The sequence below is a fragment of the Calypte anna genome, chromosome 7 (assembly GCF_003957555.1).
Source record: "Calypte anna isolate BGI_N300 chromosome 7, bCalAnn1_v1.p, whole genome shotgun sequence".
In the NCBI taxonomy this organism is placed as follows: Eukaryota; Metazoa; Chordata; class Aves; order Apodiformes; family Trochilidae; genus Calypte; species Calypte anna.
In genome coordinates, this window is record NC_044253.1 from 2,316,563 (window position 1) to 2,343,193 (window position 26,631).

General features: G+C 39.6%; 1 protein-coding gene across 1 annotated transcript in view; it reads right to left on the reverse strand.

Moving 5' to 3' along the window:
- ACVR2A (activin A receptor type 2A) overlaps positions 1–26,631 on the reverse strand; it is a 63,956-nt gene that overhangs the window by 31,606 nt on the left and 5,719 nt on the right. The gene's annotated exons all lie outside the window — the stretch shown is intronic.

The window sequence follows — 26,631 nt, forward strand, 5'->3', positions numbered from 1 at the left end:
AGTGAGCAGCTGGAATTGAGACCCACAGGTGTGAGGGTCCCTTATCTCCAAGCACAGCACTGACTTATGGGCTAATCTATTCTCATAAACATGCGGGGTTTTTTTTGTCAGCCCAGTATTCTTTAAAAAAAAAAAAAAAAAAGTTCCTGAATTTCATTTTCTCTCCCAACAAAACCCAGCAAACACTACCAGGCTGAGGCACCTCAACATGGAGGTAACCTCAGTTTTCAGGTGCTCTGAAGCACTCATCTGGGTTTCACAAAGGTCAAGGGTTGTTAGGATGCAAAACTGCTAACAAAAATTCTGGTAAGGTAGGAATAACTGGCTTTTACTTCTGGATTTATCCTGTCAAATTCTGCCAAGAGTTTGTCATTAATCTTCATGCAAGGTGCATCATTTAACATGTATTAACAACATGGAAAAGCAGAGATGAAGAGCTGGAGAGTCAAGAGGACTCTTCAAAACCAAAGGAGGGTGAGGAAGATGACAAAGCATCTGTACTTAGCCTGTGCATCCATCTGATGTTTTCAAGAGAGACAGCACATCAGACATCATGCTGAAGATCAGATTTAGACAGAAAAGGTCTTCCACAGCAGTGTCACACCTATTTGTATCACTTATACCTCCTTTATTCCCATCTAATCACAATAATTTTGATACAACAGTGCAGATACTTCCCACTATCCTACCCCAGGGTGTAAAGAGCAGAGCTGCTTCTGTGGGATGAAATTTTTGCCCCTGGGCACCCTACCCAAAAAGGGCAGGAGGTGGGGGTCATGGTGACTCACCCATTGGTAAAGGCTCCCATCCCATAACACCTCCTCAATCACACAAACCCAACAGACAGGTAATTTTTCTCAGTCAACAGACCTGATGGTACAGGGACCCCAAAACATTGCACCTCTCAGGGTGATGAGCATCATTTCACACTGAAAATTGCTGCAGCCCTCTGGAAGGGCAGCAGTGGCCACCAGAAGGGATCCCAGCCCTGACCAGAGCAGCATTCCCACATAACCACCTTCAGAAACTTTTGACTTTGACACATTCCAAAAATAGGCAGAGGATGCTGCTTCCACTTCTTGGGCAGGAGCCTGGCTGTTCAATGGGAGTCCTGCACTAGCCAGCTGGTAACACTGTGAGATGCAGCATGTTAACTATTATATTCTTTGTGCTGCAATGGCCTGACCTTTACAACTCCCAGCTATGGCAAGAAACAGATGAGGCAACAGATTGAACAATTTGGTTCTGTCAGTGCAATAAAGCAGAAGTCCTGGATTTCTCCCGTACGTGCCATTCCTTCTCTTCTGCTGCCAAGCCTGGCTTTGAAGGACCACAGACAAGATAAATTTGGTAAAATTCAGAAAGTACAGTAAAACTCACTTTGAACAAATGTTCTCCTTACACGTATCCTACCCACAGTCAGGTTTTCTTGTTCATTAATGCTCTGAATCAGTTCAACCTGTTCAGCTCACCAGAAACCTCACTGCTAGTTGAATGACTTTGGATCTGAAGCATCTAACCAGAGGATCTTCTGTAGGGGCTGAGCAGATGTTTGTAATAGGTTTGGCCAGACTAAAAACTCATGGCTGGACATACCAGGACAATCTTGGATTAATCTTTCCAAGGAGAAAAGCAGGAATGTTGCAGAAGCAAAGAAGAGAGGAACCACACAAAGGAGAGAGCTCTGAGCCCACTGCACAAAGGAAGCATCTGCTTCTAACCACAGGAATCAAACTCTGGAGAGAAGGGCAGTTGGTATTTACAGGAAAAGCAAATTTATTTAGGTCTCAGCTTAGGCAGAGTATGTCTGTAATGAAACTCCTACACCCATTTTGAGTGCTGGCAAACTCTTTTCATATGAAATTGTCAGGTCCTTAGGAAATCTCATACTGATTCTTAAAAGGCACAAAGTCACTTCTCAAAGAAGCCAGCAGCACAGCAGAACCAGCACCACCCTGTGATCTGAAAGCTTCTGAGAGGAAAACACATTGAAAAAAAAAAAAAGCAATAATATTCAAATATAAAATAGCTTTGTTTTGGCGTGTTAGGGCAGATCCCATTCAATATATGCTGTTAACACACTGCTGTATCACCAGCCATGGGTGTGCATCCACAGCAGCTGCTGGAAAGAAAACCATTTGCTACTGAACTTCTGAACTGCTGTTAATACAGGATCACTGTAATTGTCAGCACTACAGAAAGATATTTTATTAGAATGCACATGGGCAGTCTGGAAAACCTCACCATAGGAGGAATTTGAAGGACTGGTTACCATTTTTTCAAGAAAACTGTATGAATGCCTAAAAAAAATCCAAACAAAACAAACCCACAACAACAAAAAAATGTTTTCTTTTTTTTTTTATTAAAGAAGGGGCAAACAATTAAATCTGAGTAGCTAATAGCATACTCACCCAGAGCTAATTTAGAAAGGGATTCCTGGCAAAGAGATTCTGGATTAAATATGAATTCTTTATTATAGGTACCACTACATTACACTCAAAGGAAAAAAAACAAGATGCCAGGTCCTGGGAGTTAATCTTCCTCCTTGAAACCTAAACAGTCCTTACATTCTGCTTTTGCAGCCTATTTGGTTGGTAACACCACATGAATACTGTCCTGGTTTGGGCCAGGATAAAGGTGGTTTTCTGTTTCTGTACTTTTGCTTTTAGCTAAGTCCCTTGTAAGTAGTTGCATTTGCTGAAATTAACAGCAAGTTTCTCATGCAGTGTGTGTGCTTTTAGGACTGATAACACTTGATGTTTATAGTTACTGCTAGAGACTGGTATGCAGAGCCAAGGACACAGAGGCCCCACCTGAACCCTCCTTTAGGGAGGAACAGACAAGATAGATGCCAGAATTGACCAAACAGAGTATTCCATCCCATATACGTCACACTCAGTATAAATTTGAGGCATCACGTGGGCCGAGCCAGATCTTTTCCTGCTTCCCTTCCTTCACCCGGCATCCTGGAAGGATCCTGTCTGTTCATGTGCCTGTGCTCCTGATCCATCCCAGCCCATATCTGTGTGTTCCTGCCTCCGGTTCCCAACTGCTGCCGACTCCAGGAGTCCAGCCTGGACTTTCCCAGGGCTGCCCTACAGCCTCGGTGGTGACGTGAGAGTTATTGGGGGAAAGGAGGGAGGAATGTGGTTTCCATTTTCCTGTATATTTGTATAGATTTAGTAATTTTTCCTATTTATCATTACTGTTCATTAAAGTTGTGTAGTTTAGTTTCCAACTCATAAGTCTCTCTCCCTTATTCTCTCCCCTTTCTCTATCAAGGAGAGACAGATTAATAGAGAGCGTCTGTTATTCGGTTTAATTGCCGGGTCAGTGTTAAACCGTGACAAATACACAAAGGCTTTCAAAGAGAAGCTCCATCTGTGATTCCTTGCTGGTTTATAGAGTCTAGCACATTTTTAAAGCCAAGTGCATGAAAACTGGTGAAAAGGCTACAAAGATCGATGAAATGGCACAGGGGTCTAAAACATCAGTGGGGAAAAACCCCACAAGTCTTCTGCAAGGCAGTCTATGTACATAGATTGCTGTGATGGGTGCTCCCACTGTGTACCTCACACATCCTTAACTGGAAAGGAATTAAAAATAAAATTTCAAACTTATTTCTGCCTGTCTTCCAGCTCCAGCCCAAACTTTCTTTTCCATTGAATATGCTTCTGAGCTGCTCAGACACTGAAATCTGGAAAGAGTAATCACATCAATAGCTTGTGGTTGCACAACCCACCCAGACAAGCCCATCACACACTGTATCACAATCATTTGGGTTGGAAGGCACCTCTGAAGGTCACCCAGTCCAAGCCCTGCAGTCAGCAGGAACACCTCAGCCACATCAGGGTGCTCAGAGCATCCTCAAACCTCACCCTGAACATCTCCAGGGATGGGGCCTCAACCACCTCCCTGGGCAAGCACTGCTCGCATGGGAAAGAACTTTTTCCTAACCTATCAACCCATGGAATGATAAGCAGTGAAGGGAGCCAAACCCAAAGTGCAATCAACCAAAATCAGAGGGGTAGCAGATGCTCAAACACTTGAGTTTCAGCAGTTCTTAAACCCTGGTTCACATAACTTGAACTGGCTTCTCTCATAAGCACTAATGAGAGGAGTGCTAAGCATTTACATGCAGGAATACTCATGGGAGAGAAAAGGGTTTTTCCCCCCCTCATTTCCTAGAAAACGAAGTATATCAGAGAGTGAAAGGGTCAAGTTCAGTCTGGTAACTACCCTATACTTCCAGGAACATGGGGACTTTCATCTCAGACATCACACAAAGCATCTGTACTCATTCTGAGCACAGCTATCCACAAACACAGAAGGATCAGAGCAGTTCAGGAGAATAAATTGAGCAGAATGGCCTGAAGCACCACGGGGAGTGGTGGGCACTGGGAGTTACCCAGCAGACAGAACAGCCCATTCACTAGAAGATTTGAACTGTCAGGCACTGTTCCAGGGCAACAAAAAAGGCCAGAAAATGTAGTGTAGATAGAAACAGCACCTTGAAAAACTTCACTTACTGTGCAGGCATCTTTATCAAGGATTTGCTATTTTATTTGTTTCCACGGTGATCTCATATACACTTTCTAGACCCACAGACAGATCTAAGAACAGACTACAAATTCATAGTAAAGAGGCCCAGCTTTGATGTTTCTGCAAGCAGAAAGCAGGTTTTTATCACTCTGTATTTTTGCTGATTACACTCTGGGGAATGTTTCTCAAAAGAAAAATAAAGAGCCTATTTTCCACCTAATGAAGCAAACTGAGTTACAACAAAAAGGACCAATTCTGTCCTCCTTACACATCCCACCATGTTCCAAAATGTAGTTTGTTATCTTTAGACAAGAATTAGTCCTATTATCATTGTTCTCAATGCTTGCAGGTCAAACAAGGGCTGTACTTCACACAAACTGAGCCAAAGTACATTCATTCTATCCAAACACAACAGTTATAATTACTGAATACTATCCATACATGACCTCCACCCCAAAATTAGACACAATCAAAGGAAAGAAGTAGGATTTTGGAACCTGTACAGAGAAGCACCCTCAGAGCATGCTGAATATCTAAGGCAGAAGGAACTCTGAATACCTATGCAAAAATCACCAGCTTGCCCTTTCCAAGTTCAAGAAGAATGTTGAGGAAACCTCTGCATCCATAAAGCTGTGACCTCATTCTGACAACCTCTACAAAAGAATAAAGACAGATTATTGAACTTTTATTAATTCCAAAGAGTTCCAGTATTCAGAGACCTGGGATTTTAGAAATGGTGGCAGCAGAACTAATGAAAGTCTCTTTAAAGCATGAAGCCACAACTCAACAAAAAGGATGTAGCAAAGGATGAAGAATCTCTTATTATGCTCCTCAGAACCATCCAAAATAAGGTCTCCATGTTGGTCATAAAAGATGGGATTAAGAGGGCAAGGATGATACATGGAGTCCTCAAACAAGCCACCAGAGGAGACATCACAGTGGCACCTAAATCTCACTGAACTCCTGCTCAAGGGACAAAAGAACCTGAAATGATTTTTGCAACACATGCTCCTCCTGGCAGCCTCTCCATGCACTCTGTCCTCCTGCTAGAAGAAATTATTAATATCATGATAGAAATCCATTTTCTACCTTGAACTTCTGAATATCTTAAGACTGGATTTAAGGAAGTGGGGAAAAACCAACCCAAAACCAACCAAACAAAATAGTTGTCTGGTGTCCAAATTTTCCAAAATCAGTTCAGAGCAAAACATGGCAGAAAATGGAGCAAAGGGGTCAGGCAGCCCTCCTTAGATAGAAATTAAGGTACCAGGAATGGTACAACTGGGATCTCTAGCATCAGCTGGCTACCTCTGAAATAGATTGTCATTCTCTAGGAGTCTCTAGAGATTTCAAGCTAAGGTAAGTGCTATTTTTCACACTCCTTGACTTCAAGGGAACACACTAAAACACAGGCTGATGTTTTCAAGTTCAAATATGCCATTTCTGTCACAGCAAGGTGTGAGCAGCATGAAACAGAAAAGCTTTCATCTACTGCCTAATAATTTTTTTGGGGAAAAAAGCTTGATAGAGTCTGTAAATTGTTTTTTTGAAGCACAGCCTTGGGGCTACACTCGTCTTACACATGCTGGTAGCTTCTTCAGACCATACTAGAGAAACAGCCCCCTCCCCTAACAAAACAGAGAAGGTATTAGAAGATGGTAAAAAAAAAAAAAGTCTATGACAACACAGGAATCAGTGCTCATCAGGGAGGTTTAAATTGTACAAAATGCAGAGGTTAAAAAAAATAAAGCAGGGTCAATCAGGCACTTATGCTAGGAAAACACAGTTTCCAATCAGGATTATCCTCCTCTCCCAAGCCCAAAACCCCAAACACAAATAAAAAAATCAATTACTATAGAAAATGATCACAGCAGCTTGCCTCAAAGGAAAAGCTGTCCCAAGTCAGCCAAGATTTTAAAAGGAAGTGAGAAAAAGGCACAGCTGAAAGTGACAATGCCTGCCTTAATGGGTCCCTTCCCACCACTCCCCCTAAGAATATTTGTCCTCAAAACTGTAAGCAGGTCTGAATGTATAAACAAAACTCAAGTAAACTCAATTTCTGAGATTAAAAACTTGCAGACTATGTTTCTGCTGTACCCTGGTGGCATCATCTACAACAGTCTCTGGATGAAGTTCATGTAAGGCAGCTGCTCTAGAGATGTTGTCCCACAGCACAGGTGCCAGCAAACCCCATTTCCACAGGGAGTCTGAAAATGCTGCTTTTCCACTCAAGAAGTAAAGGGATTCACTGATATTCCCTGCCTAAAGCCAAACCAAACCACCTTAGGAAATTAAAACCAGCTGAGGGAGGTATGAATCGTTTTGAAGGATGACTATCATGCTGGTGGTGGTGGCAACCACCAGTTCTTCTATTTTGAGGCCTGACAGTGAGTTTCCCAGCCATGATCTCAGATACCTGTCATAGCTCTGCATCTGATTTCAGAGTCCCAAGGCAAGTGGAATCCTCCCATGCTTCACTGCCAGGGGAAGTGCTACAGCACAGCAGCCAGGAGAAGTTTCAGTGTAGGCTTCTTGCCCTCTAAGATCCTGCAAACCCATGCAAACCCTATAAACCAAGCAGTCACCTGATGTGGGGGGCAGCTCAGGAGATAATATTTGTTCACTCCCCATCTTCCTCCAGGCAATACCTTGCTAACAAGAAGCTGTCAATCTCTGGGGTATTTCTGATGAAAATGAACCTTTTCCAATGTTGGTATTTACACAAATTCTTCTCTGAGATATGAAATTCTGCAAGAAGTTCCCAATCAACAATGAAACACTAAGATCTAAATGGAATGTCTGAAATTTCTGCAACTTGATGGGGATGGGAAATTCTAAAATATTAATCAATTTTAAAAAGCTTAAGACTTTCACAAGATTTCTAGATGTCTTTATTTGATTGAACTGTATCAGTAAATGAAATTGCCTCCAACTCTTCTATAGGTTTACTTCATCTTCCAGAATCCTGCTGAATATGATCAGCATCAACATTGCACCATGTAATGATAAATAAGGAATGCCTCCTCTTCCCTGCAAGGAGAATCCATTCCAACCTCTCAAAATATAGGCACAGAGTAGCTAAGTCGAGTGTATCACCAAAAAATTCTTCTATCCTTTGCCTTCCCCATTCCAATTCAATGCAATTTTTTCAACAGTTTGACTGCAAACAGAACTACACACCAAATTTAAAAAAAAAAAATTAAAAGAGAACCACAACAAAACCAATCAAGGCATCTATGAGGCAAGCATCCAACTTCACATTTGATATTTCCTCCATGTGATGCATCCTACCCCCACTTCTTTCAGGACCTTATACATATATCTATTTATAAGACATCAGGACCAGTGTGATTCTGTCAAACACAGACCTCAAACAAGTCTCTCTGTGGGTGTTGCATCCCACTCTGTGGTACTGCAAGCAAAAACACTGCATGGATATCCCTTCACATGATGATCAAGCTGCTTAATTAAACTCAAATTATTTTGCCATCGCTAGACTTAACTGTTTTCTGTGGTTATAACCAAGATCCCAGCCTAAACACACAAGCTTTAACTTTTTTTTAATTAAAAAAAAAAAGTGTATAATCAGCTGTGTTTTCTTGCTTAGACTGGCCCAGAAAACTTAGAACCTGCTAAGCTATTTGTCTGGCAGCAGAGCTGGCTGGGCTGAGGAGTACACACACACACTGACCAGCAGATCCAGACAAGCTACAGCTGCCCTTGTCCAGATGGCAGCTGAACAGTATGAAAGCCAGGTTCCAGATTTGTGTAAACAAAGAGAGGGATTACCTTGGTCATGCAAGCAAACAGAGTAACCTGGCAAGGGGAAAAAGCAGGATCCAGGTTTGAGTTGAAAAAATTCCAACCTTTTAAAGTTCACCCCTTCAACTGAGCTGGAAACCCTTTATTTACCCTTCCTTTAATTCTCCAACAGATTTACGGAAAATCCTCATATTTACATTGTCTTGACTCCACACAATCAAGAATCCAGAGTTGAGGTTTTTTGCATTTTTATTCTCCTTTTCATTTCACTACCTCATCACAAGAGTTCACCTTTCTTAGATGGCCAGAACTACGTGCAGTACCAGCCATTTCTGGGGTCATTGTTGTTTCTCTTTTCTAAGAAATCCATCTTCAGAAGAATTTTAGGATCTCATGCCTCACAGCTAAATCATATCAGTAGTCCATGGGATCTGTTGTAATGCAAGACCAGAGACTGAAACACAGTTTTTAGCTGTAGTGCAATGAGAAAAGCAGACTCTGCCACACAGCCTCACAAAGAGCTGAACTGGCACAACTGAGTGGAAGTAATTTCTTCCTTCAGCCACTAAACTTAAATAAATGTCAGACTTTAGCATCACACATCTGAGTAAATACCTAGCATCATAAAACTGTTAATATGGTGTTCACTGCTGAACCCTCTTCCTAAAGCAAAAAAACCCCAAAATCTGTATAACCTCAAGCTTCGCTGTATCAAATTTCCTTTCTCCTGCCCAGTCCAATTTATGTAAAATGGCAAAACTTTCCTACGTTGAAAGAATCTTAAAATTTGTCTTTATTTTCTGAAATCACTACTGATTGTATTAAAATAAATTCCAGCACAACTGCCTCTTTACCTCCAGCTAAAGTTGCTGTCACTTGAAATGGATTTTCTATTCCTCCCCTCTCAGGCTACATTATTTTGCTTGCTCTATCAGACTGCAAATCTGGAGGTTATGTAAAAACTCCCATTCTTGAATAAGCCCATATTTTTCTGACAAGGACACTGTTGATATGGGAAGCACATACTCTTCTTGCTTTCAAGCTCTGAGTCAAATCTCTGTGTCTCAAGCTTCAAAGAAAAAAACCATGAACCAACTCTTGGTCAACCAAAATGCTCACCTTCAACAAAGATCATCTGGGTACTGACTGAAGGATGGAAGAAATGTAACAAGATGGGTTTGTTTACAATACACAGTTCTGGATTTCTTTCCTAGGGAAGATCAGGGCAATTCAGAGTCCAACCTTCTTATGGGGTCTTCATTAAGTCAACATTTTCACCATGTGTAATACTCACAATTTAAATACTTGTGTTACTTATAATCCCATCACCATCACCCATGCTCTAAAGGTACTATAGAGGGCAAGATTTCCTTCAGGAAGTGAGGACTGACAGGATTTCACCAAAAATCATTATTATGCCAGTTTTAATGTAGAATTTAAGTAACTGATAAACTGTTAAAAACCTCAGGCATTTTAAGTTTTACAATGAGATGAAAATAAAGCAATGGAACAAAGTAACAGCAACAGCAATAAATAAAATTTCCTACACCATTGGGGATTCAGATTTGCTACCCATTGGTCTTTTTTTTTTTTATCAGCAACTTTACCAAAAAAAAAGAACTGACTCCTCCACAAACAAATCCAAAAGGAAAGTCAGGACACACTAAAACTTAACTCTTTCTTTTTTATCTGCTGTCATTTGAACTCTAAGAGTAACAGACTGGAAAAGGGAATAATTTCAAAGCACTTTGATAAATCTCTTCCCTGTATTCTTGAGTGTAACTCTGCTACTGCCTTGAAGGATGTGCTCCATGTTGACACCCAGCACATTTCTCATCATTTCACCAGCTGGCTTCAATAAATCACCAATCATCTAACCTGAGAATTAAATCAATATAAAAGTAGCCCAAGATAGTGACTTTTCATTCTCTTACCTGCCTACAAGCAGTCTTAACTTCTTCACATACAATGTTTTTCTTATGAGGTTTTTGCTTTTTGTTTTTGTTTTGGTTTTTTTATAACTAAGGCTGTTTGATGTTCTGCATGAAGCAAGGGAGAGACATCTGGAAGAATCAGCAGAGCCCAATGAGAGATGAGTTAACCCCAGAGAAGTACTCCCAAACACATTTCTTCTGTACAAAAGGGTAACCACACACCTGCTTCTACAGTTTGGTCTTCCTAAAATGGGAAAAGAAATAGTAATCTCTCCAGAAAGTCTTCTGCAAAGTAATTCCACTGTGGATGAAAATTGCTTTTAGTTTTCCAGCAGAAAAATGCCTCTGAGTTGCTGCAATTTAATCTGAACACTGGATAATGTTGAAGAAAAGCACAGAATTGCTTCTCTTTTCCCTTACTAGAGGGAATATTAGTTCAATTACAGTAGTCTCAGCTCCCTATCCCCTAAAATAGACAAATAAAAGTATTTGGAAGATACATATATTAACATTAAAAAATATACTAACACTAATATTAAAAAATAAACTGACAAAAATCCCAGTAAGGAAAAACAAGACCAAAGTATTCTTACTTGTGGTTATGCATGAGTAACAAAGATTTTATGCCAATCTATAATGTATAATATTTTGAAGTGAAAAATACCTTTTAGAACTCAGTATTATTTCTAGAATTATAACTACATATGATGATTCAATGGATGTTTTAAATGCTTTAAACATCTGAACGTTTAACAAGTAATATATCAAATTAAATTCTCTTTTAAGAATCACTCAGGTTTAATACAACTGAAGTCAACAGGACCCTGCTTCACTGTGTGTCTGTTAGGAAAAGGATTCAAAACCACACTAGAAACTTACAGCTGTTGGATTTTTTTTTGTTTGTTTTCAGCAAATCACATGTTTACGAACACATGACCAAGCTGAACTTTGGTACTACATACCCTGATTGTATAGCCCACATCTGACATAGAGCAAACCTCAACTATCTCAAGAAGTTTATAGCATGCAAATCAATGAAAAAAAGTCTCAAAATGTTCAATTGAGCCAGTTTTGCTTCATTTAATTTAACAGGAAAGCCTTAAAAACCCAGTTCTATAAAAGGTTGCAGAACACTTCTAGTGTTAACTTTTCCATATGCTAATTCAAAGAACTTAGATAATTTACCATCATTTTATTAAGAAATTACTCTCAGGAATGCCAGGTTTATATGAGAGAGCCCTACACAATTCTCAGCTACTGAAGTATCTACATTTAGAATGGCAGCTCTGGTTCAGCCAGTACATCAGGTCCACACTGGGTGATGTTTTTAAAGCAGGGGGAAATCCAGATTTAATGTGTGAGACTTGTATTCAAATATTTTAATTAATTTTCCCCTGATAGGTATGTCAACATTCAGGCAAAATTACAGATCTCCATAATGATAACCATGCTTTAAAATTAATTTTTTGTTGTTGTTGTGGAATTAAATCTTAAAAATTAAAAAAAAAAACCAAACCACATCACAATTCATTATTGCCAAAGCATAGGAAAAATCAGGTTTTAGCTTTGTGAAGTTAAGGATTCTAAAAAAAATAAAGGCAATGGCAAAGCACAAAGCAACACAGAACTTGCTGCTTCCTATCATGGATTTACAAGTGTTTTATGAGAGTTAAGTAGTATTTAACTTATCTTGTTATTTCTCCATCCTTTAAGTATACTTGGGGAGTACACAGTCATGTTCCCAAACCTGGATTTAAGACACCACCGTGATCTAGAAGCTAAAAACATTTCATCATCATCAATTCTAACCAAGAGACTTGCACAAAGCACTCACTCGTGGCAACAACAGAAGTTAGAAAAGAATATAAACCTCATCTACTTAAATATTTAGTGGAACTTCCAAAATGTTTTACTGACATCAAACAGTTTGTTAGCACTGAGAGGATTCCCTTTGCTTGAAACTTTCCCACAAAATATATTAAGTTCTCAAAACAGTCCTAGAAAATCTTCAGTTGATAAGGAAATAAGAGAAAATCTGGTTAGCCCAAATACTGAAAAAAACCCCAAAATAATCATTCTAGATGCAATGAGGGCACCTATGTGGGGAACTGACCATCTCCCAAAGCAGTGAAGAATTTAATACCAAGGTTTAATTTTTTTTTTAATATCAAGACAAAGATTTGGGAACCTCACTGCTCTCAGACCTTTTCATCTCCCACGCAGTGGGCACTTGCCCACCACACAATTTCCTCTCCTGAGGTACTCTGTGTGCCAGTGCTGTGCTTGGTCCTTTTTCTCAGCCCCATTCAATCCCCCTGAGCTGCAAGGGTGGAGGTGAGGAAGAAGAGCCTTGGTTTAGCTGAATGAAGGAGGTATCAACAGATCACTGATATCAAACAAACAGCCCCATTCAATCCCCCTGAGCTGCAAGGGTGGAGGTGAGGAAGAAGAGCCTTAGTTTAGCTGAATGAAGGAGGTATCAACAGATCACTGATATCAGACAAAACAGGAATGGATGACTGCAGCAAGAGGATCAAAGAAACCACCACCTATCTCTGGATGTATATCCAAGAGCAGGGAAAACTCTTCACCTGATTCACTCCCTATGAATTTCACATTTTGAATAAGATCTGCTGTCTCTGAAGGAAGCCAAATGATAGTTTTAAAGTTTAAGATACAAACTACTGATTTTTTATTTTTTTTTTTACATCTTGTGTAATTTTTGCAATCATCAAAGCAGATTCTCAGTATCTTTATATATAAACATAAATACATACAAAAAACTAGTTAAGATAATTTCTGGCATTCAAGAAAGGAAGATGATAAATGTAATACAACCAGTTTTAATCAAGATGAAAGCTATAGGAGAATGCAGACAGACAGTCTAGACTGCTTTACTTCTGAAAGCCTAAGCATATAAAGCAACATCTGCAAAGAACATTAATCACATTTAGTCCACAATCTTATCACCTCCTAAGCAAGCAGAAACAACTTTTACTTAAAAAAAAAATTTAAAAAAATCACACACTTTATCTATCTGACATGCATTTTTAATTCTTTTTAAATTAGATATTTACCACTGATTGCAAAGCTGGTACACTGACTTGAAAACTACCTTTGCCTATTTCAAATACACTGGCATAGCTCCTTAGATAAAGGATTTGGGAAGAGACAGGACAGAAGAAAGCATCTGTAAGGAAATCTACTGAACAGGAATTTATTTTTGCACTGCTGGTATAAAATGGGAATTCTCTACTGAATTAAGTTCTGGTTTGCTCCTCTGCATTTAAGATTAACAAGATACAGTTTTCTTAAACTAGCTTTAGAAATTATTTGAGAAAATAAACAGTCAGCTTCTTTTTCATTTCTTTTTTCCTATTATAAATGTAGCTTGCTGTTACAATTTTAAAAGGAATTAAAAATTGAAATGGTGGTGCATATATATTTATGTAGAATACTTACATGATTTAATACATGTCCTTTATTACAAAAATAATCTATTCCTTGTATACATTTGTTCCTTCTGTTTACACTGAGGTCTGTTCTCACTTGTGATTTTATATACCACTAGCAATTATTTAATTTCTTTTACTAAGTGTCTTGCATTAAAGTTTTCCCTTCTGCCAGAACTTTCATGTCATCTTCCCTTCATCAGGAGCCTGGGAGAGACAGGGACACACCCACACACAATCCATCATCTCCCAAACCTGAGGCAACAGCTGTGAAAATTTACAATTTAAACCCATAAGAGCAAAGAACTGCAATCAGTAACTTCTGCATCAAGCTCAACTTTTTAAACAGCCCTACATCCCACAGCAGCCAGGTCAAGGTTTCTGATAATCCAGTATTTCCATTTCATATTCCTCAGTTAAAAATGGACACCATCTATAATCTCACCTTTATCAGGATTCACTGAAAATTCTTAATATTTATACTTTCTACCAACTTTGAGGGCAGAGATCCCTCCTCACTGTGGAGCCTTGCCAGTCATTGTGGTGTTTCTTAAACACAGCTGAGGTTTCTTAGCCCCTCAATGGCACAAGATGTGTTGACAAAAATACTACTCTTTTTTTCTGAATCCTTTCCAATTTGTAAACTTCACTTTTTAAGTCAAAGCTTCCTAACAGACATCTTTCAGCAATAACCTCACCCCATGCCATGGGAATATCTCAGACTAGAATAGTCCCTGTTTCATAGAAGGGAAACAAAATTCAGTTTCTCTCATACTGCAGCCATATAAACTTCAATTATTATCTGTGTTTAGGCTTTTTTCCATGTAGAAATTAATATATACCCATGCCACTAATAGGTATCACTAGAAATGGTAAGGACATTTCAGCCTTTGAAAGTTTCTGAAAAGAAACTGAAGAGTGCAGCTGCATATGGAGGTATTTATGTAAAATATTACACCTCTTCCACCTAAGGAGCCTGCCACAAAAGAACTACAGATCACTACAAGAATCTCATGTATGCAAATGCTGTATTACAAATTCACCTAGAAGAGCTAGCTTCACTCTCACAAAAATTACTGTTCTGCTTGCCTTTTTTTTTTTCTTTTTTTTTTGAATAAACCACAGAGCCTAGGAGAAACAGCACTGTGGCTATAAAAAGACAACCTGGGTTTTGACACTTCTCATAAGCTGTGAGTAAAAATCCTGAGGTCCATAGATACATGAGACAGAAGAAAACAACAACACAAATAAAAGCTTTCAGGAACTGCACTTGCACCAGAAGTTAATTTGTCTTCTAAATTTAGATAGCAATTGAAGTGACATCTATTGACCTGAAACCCTGATGGCCCATTCGGATGATTTTGGCCTTATTCTTCTCCTTCAAGAGCACCCTGTAAGCCAGAACATGAATGCTGTTTCTACTTTAAAAAGTCTCTCCACACTTGGACAAGGTAACAGCCTTAAATTCAATAATTATAATGCCAAGTTCCACACCAATAAGGCTCAAATAGAGCTCCTTAAATGTGTTTCCCATCCATACTCCCTCTGCCTAGACAATGATACCAATCTCTCCTGTCTATTGAAGGCAAGAGGACAAAGACAACCAGAGGCAGACTTTATTCAGAGAGCAGGTTATCTGCTAAGATGCCTTCAACAGCACTCCTAAGAAATTATCAAAATCGCAGACACTTTCACTAGGAGAGGAAAACAATTTTCCTCTTCTATTGCACCCAAACCTACAAAACAGCTTTATTTATAATTCTGCTTATTAATGCTGTTCTCTACTAAGCATCAACTCCCCACAACTTCCCAATCTAGACCTTAAACCATGGCAGAAGTTCCATGGTTGCTTCCAATCATGCCACTTTCTCACAGGATTCCTGAGAAACAGCATTCCACGCACTGTACATGGAGGCAGGTAAGGAAGAGACAAAGAAGTCTCTTTTCAGGGACTGTACCATGGGTTAATGCTGAGTAATTACCTTGAGTTTCTTGTTCCACAGCATTTTGGAAAGTTAAGACCAGCCTAGGCAGCTCTGCATCAACAAAGCTGGCACCAGAATCCACCTCAATACCTGCACACTGGATGAAGAATCTTTGCAGAGCACTGATGATCAAGGTGAGGTAATGAGAAAACCAGATTTCTGAACCAGAAGTTCTAAAATGTGCCATTCTTATGACCAGGGGAAAGATATCTATACTGGGATGAGGAGTACAGGTCACAGACTAGACTATAATATATAAATTATCTTTTATCTATTTCACTCAAGCAACATTGATGATAAAGATTCAAAACAATTTAAGAAGAACCCAGGACACTTAGTTTAGATTAGCCTGGATCATTTGCAATGTCTTCACTGCCAGTGTGACTGAAGTCACCCAGAATAAGCAAGCTTAAAGTAAATTACACAGAATATGCTGACACTGTGTGCTTCCAAGAGGCAGAGTCTGAGGAGAATTCAGTCATTAACCCTGCCCAGAACTGATAGTGCAAACTCAGGGAGGCAGATTAACCACCCAGTGTTTGCTCTGAACCTGCCATCACAGCTGGAACTGGGCAGAACCTGCCTTACTTGCAGCCCCTTAATCACCTTCCTGCCCTAAAAAACCTTTGAGGACTATGCAAAAGAAAGGAGCTACAGATTCACAACTACAACACGAGCTACAATTTAACTTTTCAAAACCATATGGTAAATGAGAGCAAAGTGAACTTTGCACAAGACTGGAACTGCTGAGTCAACTCCCTCCTGCCTGCCACACAACTGCTGGGTCCAGCACAAGGGGCAGTGGTGGAGCTGATGTCCCAGGGAGGGGAGGGACCTCTCCCTGTCCAGCAGGAGGTACACAAGATGGAGGTGAAGACAAAGGGAATCTCTAGTGCAAGGAGAAAGCCTTTAATGAGGCCTCCTCTAAAAGATACATACATACCAAAATTCCAAATAGTGAGCTAAAACTTTTCCTCCTGTTTGGAAGCGAAAAAACTAATGAGCTCAAAGTAAAGTTACCTTTCACAAACTGTTCTGAAGCCTTTTGGTATTAAGGTGGCAGGAAAAAACAGCAGGTTTGCCTAATTTTCATCAGAATTCATAATTTCATTGATAATTTCTTCCCTTTGGAGAAGATTATTTCAAAACCACCAGACATTACCGCAGGTTTGACTTAGCTTTTGGCAGGATTATTCAGCAATCAGGAATGATTTGACCTGGAGGTTCCATCCAGACCAAGTTTAAGCACTTCTAAGCAAACTACCCTCCCTGAATTTGTCCATCTGAGAGACCATTTTTTATTTCCACATGTTCTGAAACAGTGAGTTCTACAGTTTAATTACCCATCATCAGTAAATGTACTTTATCTGTTTAAAGTACCCTTCATCAATCACTGTCACTGGATTTGATGGGAAGCAGCTGGCCAGCAGGCTGAACAGGAAGGAAAAACAAGATACTAAGGTACTCAACCCCAAAAGCATCCCTAAAGGCATTCCTGTAGTTACCAAACAGAGGTGGTGTGTTGGCATGGATTGAGATGGAGAAATTACTGCCAAGGACTTGTATCCTGGTTATTAACTTCAAATTCCCAACCTGATTTAAAAGAGCCCAATGCTTAAAAGCTGAATCCAATCTGCTGCTTGGAGTTCTTAGGACACTTCTAAGGCATCAAAAAACAACTGAGTGGATTTCAAGTTGTTTACTTTTAGTTTAGATTATGTGTGTCCATATGTAACTTTCTATTCCTAGCTATTTAAAAACAAACAAAAATACATCCAAACCAATGGATTTCTAACAGTAAAATAAAGCCTCTGCAGGTATTAAGGTAATGGACAGGATGATTGTGTATTTCTAGTGCTGTATTTTCTTTAAGCCAGCCAGCCAGCTCCACTGTACTGACATTTCTTTCAAGAGAACTTCCAAAGTTGTATTTGCAGTATCTTATGCAGAGAGGGAAGTCATAAGCAGAAGAGCTTCTATTGCCAGATGTTGTGTTTGATGGAGAATTGCTTCTGCTCAGGCAGAAACAGGTGTTTGTCTTGTCATAAGTGAGGAATTTATACAGCAATAAATTCTCCTGGCAGTCCAGAACAAAGCTTCAGAACTGAAAAAAGCAAAAAACAAACAAAAAAAACCCAACAAAACAAATTTCTGGGGAAATCCTCATGTTTTGCCTGTTTAAGGTGCTTCTTCTGAAGCAGTCAATGAGTATTTAAATGAGTATATAAAAAGCTGTATCACTAAGGTCAATAGCAGAATAGCCTTTTCAAATGAGAACAAAAAATGTTTGTGTTTTATTTTAGGGTTTGTTTTTTTTCCTTTCAGGACAATGATTATCTACATGTAGTCAACACAGCCAAGAGATATTTGGTAAATCAGTAGCCAAACAGTACCAGTGACTCAGCTCTCCTGTGTAGCACTCTCAGGAGTGGTTTATTCTATCCTACCAGGAGCAACAACATTGATGTTCCAGATACAATACAAGGAATAATCTGCTTTTCCAGCCTGGCTTCCTTGTAACAAAAGCTTCCTTGAAAAAGCAAACTGAAAGAGAGACTGACACCTACCTTCATCCTGAATATACTTAACAGGAATGTTCTACAATTATGGTGGATGTAACATCCCAACTGCCTTTGTTTCTTCTCTTGCATTATTTGACTATAGCATCATTTATGGGTATATTTATGGTTCATTATTTAAGACTGGTAATGCTGCGAACTTAGGTACAAGACCCTTGTACAGTCAGTGGTGAAATACAGGACTCCTAAGCACAGAGCAGAGAGCTGCCCTAAGCAAATCAGTGAGGAACCAAGAGCAAGCACAGAAGGTCCTGCCAGCAGAAGTTAAATTTCCAGACTACTGCCCACAGCAGTATAATTTGATGCCTTCATCCAGTCCATCCTTCCCAGGCTTGAGGCCATTACACCCCCCCTCCTTTTTTTTTTTTTTTTTTGAGGAATGCACATCCTGAAGAGCTCCCACTTCAGTAGAAGGCAGCTACTGGAAATGCTGTATAAAAGCTTTTTGTGTGAAAGCTCAGCAGTTGGGAAGAGGGAGCCCAGGCTTCAATTACTTTGTCAGCCTCAGAGCAGCAAGATTCCACGAGGGGCTGAAGATCATCTGACCAGGGGTTTGACAGTCATTCCCTTCCATTTGCCTCAGCCTCTCTGTGCCTGCAGTTCTACAGCAGCCCACATCAATCCCACCAGGACTCTGCCTCCTTTCTTATAGAAATAAGCTGTCCCAATGTGCCAAGCTGGCTTAAGACTAGTCTAACACAAAGGAGTAATGTGCCTTCTGCATGTAATGTTCTGAATCTGTTTGGAAAAAAGCTCTGAAGAGCCTGAGAGCCAGAAGCCTCACTAGTGCCTTCTCTGTCTCTCTGGTTTTAGTGCCATTATCTCCTCCTTCATCCAGAATTTACCAGACTTCACAAGACACTTCTGTTTCCAGAAGACCAGAAAAAAAAAACAACAAACTGCTCCAGCAACAAATAAACCAACACTTTTTGGGGACTGGAGATTTTGTTGAGGTAAACAGAAAGGTGTGCTGACAATGCTAAGTAAGAAAGAAACATAATGCTCCCAGGAGAAGAACAAACAGCCCCACCAGAGGAAAGGTGAACAGAAAAAAAACAATGCAGATTTGGGTCTCTGCTTTCTGGGGACTTAAAGCAACTTCTGCATCATGGTTAACTGGAAGGAGACAAATAAATGGGATGCTGCAGCCTGGGTATTGTAACATTAACTTCTTGCTTCCCCCTAGGAGGAAGGGAGCTTTTGGGCTAAGGGGAAGATCACTGCTGGGAAGAAATAGAAAGGTGACAAGATTCATGTAACACCTAAGAAGAGATTCATTTCTCCATGCTTCTCAAACTGATCTGGACTTCTAGTCATGTTTTCACATGGAGATGGACACACCTCTGGCTTTTGCTGCCCACACTTGGTTTCTAACATAGAAGCAGTCCTCATGGAGAGTCAGGGGAGGTTAAAAGCAACATGACATCTGAACAAAGCTTAAGAAAAGCCTAAGGCTTGCTTCACACTGGAGTGTAACAAAAGGCTGATGAGTTTGGGAAGGTTTTCCCAAAGACTGGGTTAGCAGCTGAGCTCCAAGTACCACACCGTTTCTTTCAGGAAGTGTGTCCTGCTGTCTGGAAGATTTCTCTGCTTTACAGCTTTTAGAGATTCAATGACTTCAAATGCTCCACACTCCTGACTGCCCTGGTTCTACCAGCTTGCTCATCAGGCTTACAGACACTCAGATTTGTGATGGTGACACCATGACAGGTTCCTGATAAGCAGCCTGGTTCTTACACACTCCTCTGGAAACTTAAGATGCTCATGAGCTGGAGTCCTCTCAGCTTGGGGAGGTGGGAATCCTTCCCCATCCTCTCTGTGAGTGCTCTCTACTTTCTGCTTAGATCTAAATCTCTCCAGAGCATTTGCAGTGCTATGCCTGTCTGCTCAGAAAAAGTTTCTAGATTGCAGTTAAAATTTTGAGTATCACAAATTTCACCCTCCTCCTATCATCTTTTAACCCAACTCCTCTCCTCCTTTGACACAGATGACAGAAAGCTGTCACTTGAAGTTATACTTCTGTTGGTTTAGCAAACTGAATCAGCCCAGCCACAAGGGCTGAACCAACAGTGAAGATGAACTTCGCCATGAAGTGGGTATGTGGATGAGGAAGAAGATGCAGAGAAGAGGAACTGTCAGTCTCCCAGTTCTCCAATCAGTTTTCATTCAACACTCCACATAAATCAAAGCTGACAGTACTACAAGACACCAACACTGAAAGAGCACTATTTCTGCATCATGGATATTTTGTGAAGTCTTCACACCACGTCAAACAGAGAAGATAGCTTAAAGATAGAAATATAATCTGAAAGTGCCATACAACAGAAGAATCTCAAGTAATGACACTTCAAAGCTGCCTGAGGAAAGACTTCACTCACCATACATACATTTCTGCCACCTGGAGAACCAAGGACTTGTGTGAAGAAAACACCCCTGGTTCTGATTACTGAAGGACAAGCTGCCCTGAACAGCATACTTCTAAAACTTTATTACTAAACCTGTTTCAGAATTACTTTTTCTGCTCAAACATCCTGTCTAATGATAGCATCAGCCAAGCAAAACCCAACACATGCAAGACACTCAACCTGTTACCAGCAAACAAGGATTTTGCAGTTTATTAGGAACATACCAAAGCTTTCAACTCACTGCATGGTGCAAATGGGCCAAGTCCACACTTGAACAATGGATTCCTCAAGCAAGCACTGAGGCTGCAAACAATTCATTCCTAGAAACAATGTTGGGCTGACTTTAGCTGGAAGACAGTGGGGAGAAGAGTTGAGATGGCCAACTGAAGCTCTGCCAGAACACACATCACCATGTAGACATCTTCAAAGTCCATCAAAACCACACACACATTTTTACTCCTTTCTATGAAGAACTGGGATCTTGTCTCTGGCCTCTTTCATACTAGCACTCAGCTGGGAAGATTCTGCCTGTCTGAGTTGGTGTTTTAGGACACTTCTTTCACCACATTCTTGGTACTTGGACCAAAGTGACTGCAAAAAACCCCCACACCAATATATTTTCTACAGATACTGTTCCTCAGCTTCACCTTGAAAGAGCTTCTAATGCCAAAATATTTATAATGGTTGAGAAAAAATACTTCTGAGACAACTAAATTTCAGAAGAAATAATTTGGCAAAGCAAGGTTGTAGAAAATCTTCATCAATTGGCAACTCAAAGGCTCATCCCACTCTATCAAGAGCCATTCTCCTTCCAAAACTGTAACAAGATGTTTCACCAAACTGTAAAATTTACTCAACATTTACATAAACCCCAAGGTTTTAAATAACCTTTTTAACAAATTATCTGTGTTTCCAGATCTTGCTCTCAGTACATTTATGGGAGATACACACTAATTAAGATCTCACTACTGATTTTTATTATTCCAATTGGGCAAAGTAAGATGAGGCTTAATTTGTTCAGGTCTGTCCCCTCCAGTATGTGACACAACCTGAAGCTAAATGACCTCTAATCAAACTATATTTTCAAAGGTATTTAAGACAAGCTTTAACAGGCTTTGTGTTGTATCTAATGAAATACAATTATTCCTAGAGATAATTAGAAAAACAGAACCTTTCAAAAATTCGAGTTAAAATGAAGATACTAAATCAGTGGTCTTCCCTATGCTACTTCTAAAGTAGATTTCTAAGTGATAAAAAATAGACAATCTAATTTAATATAAAAAGCACAGTAATCCAAATAACTGTGGGTAATCTGAAATTTTTGCAGCTTTCACAGCCTAAATGTTTTTCAACCTGAAACACAAAAATATTTAAACTCTTCCATCATGTAACTGCTATGAGCTAGAGAACTATCTGTACCCTCTACTGACAAACACCACCAAAAATTTCTAAAATTAACAGTTTCTTACTGCAAAGTTTAATTTTGTCTCATACACTTAACACCATAACTGAACAACAAAATTAAACCATGTCCTTGTTCATGTGCATCTTTTCCAATATTCCTAGAAGGAAACAGTTTTTCATGTTGGAAGGCTTACTAAAATGACTGGTTGTACTTCAAAATAGCTTTTAAAAACAGATTAAATTTCAAATTATACACTGATATTGAAATCCAAGCATTCAAAATACAGCTGACAGAATAAAGATCACCATGATCGTTTAGGCAGTATTTAAAGACCAGAGATTAGTGTTATCTAGATAAGAGCTCTGAACCTGAAAAAATAAGGTCATGCTATTACAGCTTCAGTTACAAAAAAAACATATCTCCAAATCACAAGTTTGGGAGGCATCAAAAGGAAGGAGGCTGATGAAATGCAGGCAGAATCACCTACACAGGCTGGAGGAGTCAGGACCCTCCTGAAAAGCATCAAGAAGTATGAAGTCTGAAAAAAGCAGGAAGACTGAAAAAAACCTGGACAATAACACTACTCTGAGCATGATGCTGCAGATCACCTGGTGACCCAACTGAAGCTATGCTTCTCTGATTTGAAAAGGTAATTTCAGATATGAAACTACCATTTACATTCAAAGTCATTATTATGACTTGACACCCCAAAGAAACCCCAAAACAAAACAAACCAGGCAGACTGTGAGATTGCAATAGGCATCAACTGCACTGCTGCTGCATCCAAACCTTCAATATTCATCTAGAATAGAAATAATCTTTAAACATGAAGCAAGCATCTTCAAAACATGTAGCTATACTGCAGATCACATCAGGTTCAGGCCCTTATGTGTCAGACTGAGCACATCATCCCATGTAGCACCTGACCACAGATGTCCCCCTCATGGCTCCTTCTGGGGTGCTCACAGGATGTTCTTCTGGCCCCAAAGCAGGATATAGGTTGGTTTGGTTTGGTTGATTTCTGATTCAAGTGGGGCAGTTTTTCAGTCTGAACATACAGAATAATTCCCAAGCTAAGCTGCAGCCCAGTGTCAATCATCCTAATGCTTTCACAGCTCTGTGATGGTACATACCCCCTGCTCTCAGACAGGAGATGAGGCCACACTGAAGTGCTGAAGCTGCAGGAATTCTGCTCCAGCCTTCACCGGGCTGCAGGAATTCTGCTCCAGCCTTCACCGGGCTGCCTCCTGGCACTGGCCCCCTGCCTGCACCACCCCTCACACTGCCTGCATCTCATGTCATCTCTTCAGACACCACTTGGCACAAGCTGAAACAGCATCAGGACTGCACTAGCAGTTAACAGCTATTTGTGTTCGCTCTGCAGCCTCATTTTGCTAAGAAGTTTGGTAACAGTCAAAAAAAAACCAACCCAAAACCAACAAAACAAACCAGCCACACACCATCGCTAAAACATTCTGCAGGCTTACAGTTGATCTTTAAAAAAATTGAAGGAAAACCACTGAGTTGCCTTACCCCTTTCCATTTTTTCCAGAATAAAAACCACATGTCAACTCTTAAAAAAGCCTGGCATCTTTCAGAAAATACTGAAACAATACCCTAAATGCTTCTGACCACTTTTTCCCTTCTCCATTTCTAAAAAGGATGGGTGCACCAGCCAGCTTAAAAAGTTCATCTGCACCAAAAACCTCTGCAGCTCCACTTACAAAAGGTAAACTCCTTTCTGGTGAGATGACAACACATTGAACACACTCAGAAAAATCACAGAATTCTGTGATTCTGTGATTCAATGAACACTCCACTTAGGAGTGGAAGACACAGAGTAAAAGCTGCAGAAACACAACAAAATTCTGAGCAAGACAGATTCCTTTTTTTAACAATAATATACGGCTACTTTCTGTAAACCACACATTAAATAAAGCTGGATTCTTAAGTACCCCTTCTGGTATTAGCTTTCAACTGTGCTAATGATAACAATTAAAAGAGTAAAACTTGACTCATTTGCTTTCATCACTACAGGGACAGTGGAATCTTCCCAACTGTGAGAACAGCCAAAGGAGATTAGAAGGCAATACCTACCATTTGTAAATGCAAAACATAATGCTCATTTTCTTCATTTCAGCTCAGTTGGTAACTGTCTCAAAGTTCAGAAAACAAAAAACTAAAAAGAGAAATATTCTCAATTTTTTGCTTTAGCTAAGATCCAGCACTTGTAAAAGCTTGATTGTTCCTGAGTATCTTGCCTTTCAGTCAATTCACTAATGTAATCAAAGTTATAAAAGCAAAAAAATCTACTTAGGCATTTCCTACATGCCCACTGCAGTTAAGAGTACACAGAGGTTTGGTTTTAGTTACATTCTGGTTTCAGCATTTTGAATTTAATTACTACCTAATTACAGTTTCATATAAATCCTTAAAAACAGACATTATACTTCAGGAGAATACGGAATCTCAAAAGGTGGTATCTAGCTATTTAAATTACTTCCACATGTATCATTCTTGCCAACTAAAGGTACTCAACATCAAATGAAGGCCAAGTCAAAGTAGTTTAATAGTTACTAACGAGCCTTTTCAGTGAATGACTCAAAAATTATGCTGAAATTACAATTTTGGACTGCCTCTGAACCCCGATTGGAACAGATTATCTTACACTTATTTAACCAGAAATACCAGCAGAATACCAGTGCTAAAGCAACTCTTTAGAACTCAATAATATTTAATTTACCCTCAGCAAACAATGAAACATTGAGCAGGCAATCTCCAAAAGCATTCCTGTTCTTCCACTGCCACACTGTGAAGTCACCAAGATGTTAGGTTACACACCTTTGCTGGCAGCAATGCAAGTGTAACTGTGTCACTTGCCTCCACAAAAGTGTCTCCCAGGACCAGAACAGTTCTTCAGGAGAGCCATCACAAAGACAGAGGCAAAGGCTACCATCCTGCTCATCCTTCTTTGACTGCCAGCCTAAAAATGGGAATTATTTGGGAGAATTGCAGAACAGAAGTTAAGAAAGAACACACAGACAGAAGGTACATTCTTTCACTGACCTATAAAAGAAAAAATAGCAGTTTCTTGTGACAGCACCTAAGGAGAGGTGGGTACAAAGAAAAACTTTAATACCCAGCCTCAGCAGATCTCATCCCAACAACAGGACTGCTGCTGGCTGCAGGAACAGGCAGTCTTCCCACAAACACTTCCCTCATTTCCAAGTGTTTTTCAAATACCTCTAACCACATAACCAAAGATTTATGCCTCCAGTTAGCAAGTAAATTGTCCGGGTTTTTTATCCTAGCCAGACTTTCTTGCTTTCAGTTACAGCTTTACCTAGGAAATGCAGAAGATAGCCATGAATATTGACCTTTCTCTTCAAGGGTTACTTCACTATGAAACTGTTAAGGAATGGTGCTTTAGCAGAAATTACTGCAGTGGATAAACTCTTCTCTGATCTCTTTCCATCAAGAACTGACATATTTGAAGTATTTAATGTACATTTGGGATTCTTAGCCACAAAGACATGCAATGTAAACAATATGGTGGTAAAACATTAATTTTCTGTGGGATTAAGCCTAAATATGCTCTGCTGTTTGGCACAGTAGTCACAAACTGATTTTAAGAAGAAAAAACAACCTCCACCACCACGCAGACAGTATAGGGGAGAGAAGATAAGATGCCACAAAGTCATTGGCATCCAATAACACTTCAATTTCCATATGGAAATAACAGGAAATAAGATGTGCTGAATTTTAAGCACCAAGGCAACAAAAACACATTAAAATTTCATCACACAAGAACTTGGCTGTAAAATTCGTAATTTTCTTGATCTTTTTAAAGAGTTCTCATTTTCAGGAACATCAGATAGCTAACAGACCATGTATTCTACCAACCAGCTAAAGCAGACATTTGCATTAATCTGCTCTCTGTTAATTAAGCACTGGAAATGCTCTCCCCTCCACCAAGGAATCTCTTCCACAATCAGATTCCTTGCCAACCTTTATCTTTCTACAGCCCATGTTACAATGATTGTTCTCCAGATGATTTCCCAAGGGTGAGCACCCAGGACTTGCTGTATCTTAGTTCCAAAGAAAAGGTTTCCAAAAGATTACATCTGCATCTTGTGCCCATTATACATCTGGGAATCAAGAAAATGTTACTATCATCTTTTAAGAGATCCAGGCAGTATAAATATAAACTTGATAATGATGATTTGAAATAGAACTCTATTTCATTGCCAAAGAGAATGAAACTACAGAAGCTGAAAGCCACATGTGGCTAAAGGTGTGAAAACGTTGGAAGACAGTATCAGTAAGAATGAAAAACATTGGTGTTAACAGTTGGGCTGTTATCCCCTACCTGAAACTAAGGGTATGACAAAACCAATCTCTATAGTTGTGTGAAAGAACAAAAAAAAGATACTTGTTTACCCTAATTTGCAAAAAATCTAAACTGATCACCTAAGGACTTTTGCCTCCCGATTCCAGAAGCATGAGGGGAAAAAGAAATGGCATTGAAATACTCTCCATTAAAATCAGCTTAAAGCTATTATTCATG